Here is a 6000-nt window from a genome sequence, read left to right as displayed (position 1 = left end):
GATGGGGTAGTTGCAGCAGTTGACTTCTTCTTTGGTTCCTTGTAGTTCCAGTGGCGACTCTCTGACTTCTAGCCCAGGAGACCTGCCTTTTATGCAAAAATCCCCCATTCACAGAGCCTGGCTGTCAATCACGCAGCAGGGCGGTTGTCTGGCCCGGACAACCACCTCAGCCAATCATGGCAAAGTGTGACTTGGGTTTCCTAGGATACCCTGTGCAGGGGGTGAGTATACCCCACCCTCACATTCAGCCCACCTAGACACACAGGCGTCTGGAGGAGGGCTTCTGAACAGAAGCCCACCAAAAGACGGTGAAAAAAGGAGGCAAACCTGATTTGCCGCACAAAGTAAAACACAAGAAGGACTTTAACAAAAAGAAATGGCGAATAAACCTGACCGGAGCCAAAAGAAAAAGTATTTGGTCAAGCAGGTTTAAGTTTGAGGCTAATATAATAGCCTAAAACAATACCACGTTTATCTAATATAATCGCGGTAGAAAAGTTAGGGTAGATACCACTGCCACCAGCCAAGTCTAAATGTTAAAAGAGTGAAACAATGCTTGAGGAGGTACAGATACAAAGGGATACAAAGTAACCCTTTCCAGTACTCCATGGAAGATGGGGTGTACTTGATCTGTGCGAAATTGACTAAGTAAAGTCAATGGCAACTTTACCCTTTTCTGGGGGACTGTAGTCAGCCCCAGAAATGGAGTCGGTGGGAAGCCTAAAAGACAACCTTGTGTCACTGCATTGAAGGTGCTGAGTAACACACAAAAGAAGGGGGCTACTGAAGTGGTGTACTTCAGAGTCCACAATCATAAAAACAGGTAAAAGACACATAGCAAAACATGGGTAAGGGTGGGGGAAAAGCTCACACTCTTACCAAGTGAAAAAAATAAAGTCCAGAAGGGGGACTCTCTAGGTGAGGGAAATTAGCCATAAAATGAGAATTCTCCCTAACAGCATGCTTTTAACCATTGCATGGTACAGAGGTAGTGTTCACCTGTATCCAAGATCACCAGAGATCAGAACCAGTGTAGGCATGCTTTCCACCATTGCATGGCACAGAGGTGGTGTTCACCTACATCCAAGATTACCAGAGATCAGAACCAGTGTAGGCATGCTTTCCACCATCGCATGGCACAGAGGTGGTGTTCACCTGTATCCAAGATTACCAGAGATCAGAACCAGTGTAGGCATGCTTTCCACCATCGCATGGCACAGAGGTGGTGTTCACCTGTATCCAAGATTACCAGAGATCAGAACCAGTGTAGGCATGCTTTCCACCACCGCATGGCACAGAGGTGGTGTTCACCTGTATCCAAGATTACCAGAGATCAGAACCAGTGTAGGCATGCTTTCCACCATTGCATGGCTCAGAGGTAGTTTTGACTTGTTTCCAAGATTACCAGAGATCAGAACCAGTGTAGGCATGCTTTCCACCACCGCATGGCACAGAGGTGGTGTTCACCTGTATCCAAGATTACCAGAGATTAGAACCAGTGCAGGCATGCTTTCCACCACCGCATGGCACAGAGGTGGTGTTCACCTGTATCCAAGATAACCATAGATCAGAACCAGTGTAGGCATGCTTTCCACCATTGCATGGCTCAGAGGTAGTTTTGACCTGTATCCAAGATTACCAGAGATCAGAACCAGTGTAGGCATGCTTTCCACCACCGCATGGCACAGAGGTGGTGTTCACCTGTATCCAAGAGTACCAGAGATTAGAACCAGTGCAGGCATGCTTTCCACCACCGCATGGCACAGAGGTGGTGTTCACCTGTATGCAAGATTACCAGAGATCAGAACCAGTGTAGGCATGCTTTCCAGCACAGCATGGCACAGAGGTGTTGTTCACCTCTATCCAAGATTCCCAGAGATCAGAACCAGTGTAGGCATGCTTTCCACCACTGCATGGCACAGAGGTGGTGTTCACCTGTATCCAGGATTACCAGAATCAGAACCAGTGTAGGCATGCTTTCCACCACTGCATGGCACAGAGGTGGTGTTCACCTGTATCCAAGATTACTAGAGATCAGAACCAGTGTGGGCATGCCTTCCACCATTGCATGGCACGCAGGTGGTGTTCACCTGTATCCAGGATTACCAGAGATCAGAACCAGTGTAGGCATGCTTTCAACCATTGCATGGCATAGAGGTTGTGTTCACCTGTATCCAAGATTACCAGAGATCAGAACCCGTGTAGGCATGCTTTCCATCATTGCATGGCTCAGAGGTAGTGTTCACCTGTATCCAAGATTACCAGAGATCAAAACCAGTGTAGGCATGCTTTCCACCACTGCATGGCACAGAGGTGGTGTTCACCTGTATCCAAGATTACCAGAGATTAGAACCAGTGCAGGCATGCTTTCCACCACTGCATGGCACAGAGGTGGTGTTCACCTGTATCCAAGATAACCAGAGATCAGAACCAGTGTAGGCATGCTTTCCACCATTGCTTGGCTCAGAGGTAGTGTTGACCTGTATCCAAGATTACCAGAGATCAAAACCAGTGTAGGAATGCTTTCCACCACCGCATGGAACAGAGGTGGTGTTCACCTGTATCCAAGATTACCAGAGATCAGAACCAGTGTAGGCATGCTTTAAACCATTGCATGGCACAGAGGTGGTGTTCACCTGTATCCAAGATTACCAGAGATCAGAACCAGTGTATGCATGCTTTCCACCACTGCATGGCACAGAGGTGGTGTTCACCTGTATCCAGGATTACCAGATATCAGAACCAGTATAGGCATGCTTTCCATCACCACATCGCATAGAGGTAGTGTTCACCTGTATCCAAGATTACCAGAGATTAGAACCAGTGTAGGCATGTTTTCCACCACCGCATGGCACAGAGGTGGTGTTCACCTGTATCCAGGATTACCAGAGATCAGAACCAGTGTAGGCATGCTTTCCACCACCGCATGGCACAGAGGTGGTGTTCACCTGTATCCAAAATTACCAGAGATTAGAACCAGTGCAGGCATGCTTTCCACCACCGCATGGCACAGAGGTGGTGTTCACCTGTATCCAAGAAACCAGAGATCAGAACAAGTGTAGGCATGCTTTCCACCATTGCATGTCACAGAGGTGGTGTTCACCTACATCCAAGATTACCAGAGATCAGAAACAGTGTAGGCATGCTTTCCAGCACCGAATGGCACAGAGGTGGTGTTCACCTGTATCCAAGATTACCAGAGATCAGAACCAGTGTAGGCATGTTTTCCAGCACAGCATGGCACGGAGGTGTTGTTCACCTCTATCCAAGATTACCAGGGATCAGAACCAGTGTAGGCATGCTTTCCACCATTGCATGTCACAGAGGTGGTGTTCACCTACATCCAAGATTACCAGAGATCAGAAACAGTGTAGGCATGCTTTCCAGCACCGAATGGCACAGAGGTGGTGTTCACCTGTATCCAAGATTACCAGAGATCAGAACCAGTGTAGGCATGTTTTCCAGCACAGCATGGCACAGAGGTGTTGTTCACCTCTATCCAAGATTACCAGAGATCAGAACCAGTGTAGGCATGCTTTCCACCACCGCATGGCACAGAGGTGGTGTTCACCTGTATCCAAGATTACTAGAGATCAGAACCAGTGTGGGCATGCCTTCCATCATTACATGGCACAGAGGTGGTGTTCACCTGTATCCAAGATTACCAGAGATCAGAACCAGTGTAGGCATGCTTTCCACCACCGCATGGCACAGAGGTGGTGTTCACCTGTATCCAAGATTACTAGAGATCAGAACCATTGTGGGCATGCCTTCCACCATTGCATGGCACAGAGGTGGTGTTCACCTGTATCCAGGATTACCAGAGATCAGAACCAGTGTAGGCATGCTTTCCACCACCGCATGGCACAGAGGTGGTGTTCACCTGTATCCAAGATTACTAGAGATCAGAACCAGTGTGGGCATGCCTTCCACCATTGCATGGCACACAGGTGGTGTTCACCTGTATCCAGGATTTGCAGAGATCAGAACCAGTGCAGGCATGCTTTCCATCATTGCATGGCTCAGAGGTAGTGTTCACCTGTATCCAAGATTACCAGAGATCAAAACCAGTGTAGGCATGCTTTCCACCACTGCATGGAACAAAGGTGGTGTTCACCTGTATCCAAGATTACCAGAGATCAGAACCAGTGTAGGCATGCTTTAAACCATTGCATGGCACAGAGGTGGTGTTCAACTGTATCCAAGATTACCAGAGATTAGAACCAGTGCAGGCATGCTATCCACCACCGCATGGCACAGAGGTGGTGTTCACCTGTATCCAAGATAACCAGAGATCAGAACCAGTGTAGGCATGCTTTCCACCATTGCATGGCTCAGAGGTAGTTTTGACCTGTATCCAAGATTAAAAGAGATCAAAACCAGTGTAGAAATGCTTTCCACCACTGCATGGTACAGAGGTAGTGTTCACCTGTATCCAAGATTACCAGAGATCAGAACCAGTGTAGGCATGCTTTAAACCATTGCATGGCACAGAGGTGGTGTTCACCTTTATCCAAGATTACCAGAGATCAGAACCAGTGTAGGCATGCTTTCCACCATTGCATGGCACAGAGGTGGTGTTCACCTACATCCAAGATTACCAGAGATCAGAAACAGTGTAGGCATGCTCTCCAGCACCGAATGGCACAGAGGTGGTGTTCACCTGTATCCAAGATTACCAGAGATCAGAACCAGTGTAGGCATTTTTTCCAGCACAGCATGGCAGAGAGGTGTTGTTCACCTCTATCCAAGATTACCAGAGATCAGAACCAGTGTAGGCATGCTTTCCACCACTGCATGGCACAGAGCTGGTGTTCACCTGTATCCAGGATTACCAGAGATCAGAACCAGTGTAGGCATGCTTTCCACCACCGCATGGCACAGAGGTGGTGTTCACCTGTATCCAAGATAACCAGAGATCAGAACCAGTGTAGGCATGCTTTCAAACATTGCATGGCATAGAGGTTGTGTTCCCCTGTATCCAAGATTACCAGAGATCAGAACCAGTGTAGGCATGCTTTCCATCATTGCATGGCTCAGAGGTAGTGTTCACCTGTATCCAAGATTACCAGAGATCAAAACCGGTGTAGGCATGCTTTCCACAACTGCATGGAACAAAGGTGGTGTTCACCTGTATCCAAGATTACCAGAGATCAGAACCAGTGTAGGCATGCTTTAAACCATTGCATGGCACAGAGGTGGTGTTCAACTGTATCCAAGATTACCAGAGATTAGAACCAGTGCAGGCATGCTTTCCACCACCGCATGGCACAGAGGTGGTGTTCACCTGTATCCAAGATAACCAGAGATCAGAACCAGTGTAGGCATGCTTTCCGCCATTGCATGGCTCAGAGGTAGTGTTGACCTGTGTCCAAGATTACCAGAGATCAAAACCAGTGTAGGAATTCTTTCCACCACCGCATGGAACAGAGGTGGTGTTCACCTGTATCCAAGATTACCAGAGATCAGAACCAGTGTAGGCATGCTTTAAACCATTGCATGGCACAGAGGTGGTGTTCACCTGTATCCAAGATTACCAGAGATCAGAACGAGTGTATGCATGCTTTCCACCACTGCATGGCACAGAGGTGGTGTTCACCTGTATCCAGGATTACCAGAGATCAGAACCAGTATAGGCATGCTTTCCACCACCACATCGCATAAAGGTAGTGTTCACCTGTATCCAAGATTACCAGAGATCAGAACCAGCGTAGGCATGCTTTCCACCACCGCATGGCACAGAGGTGGTGTTCACCTGTATCCAAGATTACCAGAGATCAGAACCAGTGTAGTCATGCTTTCCACCACTGCATGGCACAGAGGTGGTGTTCACCTGTATCCAGGATTACCAGAGATCAGAACCAGTGTAGGCATGCTTTCAATCATTGCATGGCATAGAGGTTGTGTTCACCTGTATCCAGGATTACCAGAGATCAGAACCAGTGTAGGCATGCTTTCCACCACCGCATGGCACAGAGTTGGTGTTCACCTGTATCCAAG

The sequence above is a fragment of the Ambystoma mexicanum genome, chromosome 6p, assembly GCF_040938575.1.
Source record: "Ambystoma mexicanum isolate Mex_15411 chromosome 6p, UKY_AmexF1_1, whole genome shotgun sequence".
NCBI classification, from domain to species: Eukaryota; Metazoa; Chordata; class Amphibia; order Caudata; family Ambystomatidae; genus Ambystoma; species Ambystoma mexicanum.
This window is presented reverse-complemented; position numbering follows the sequence as displayed.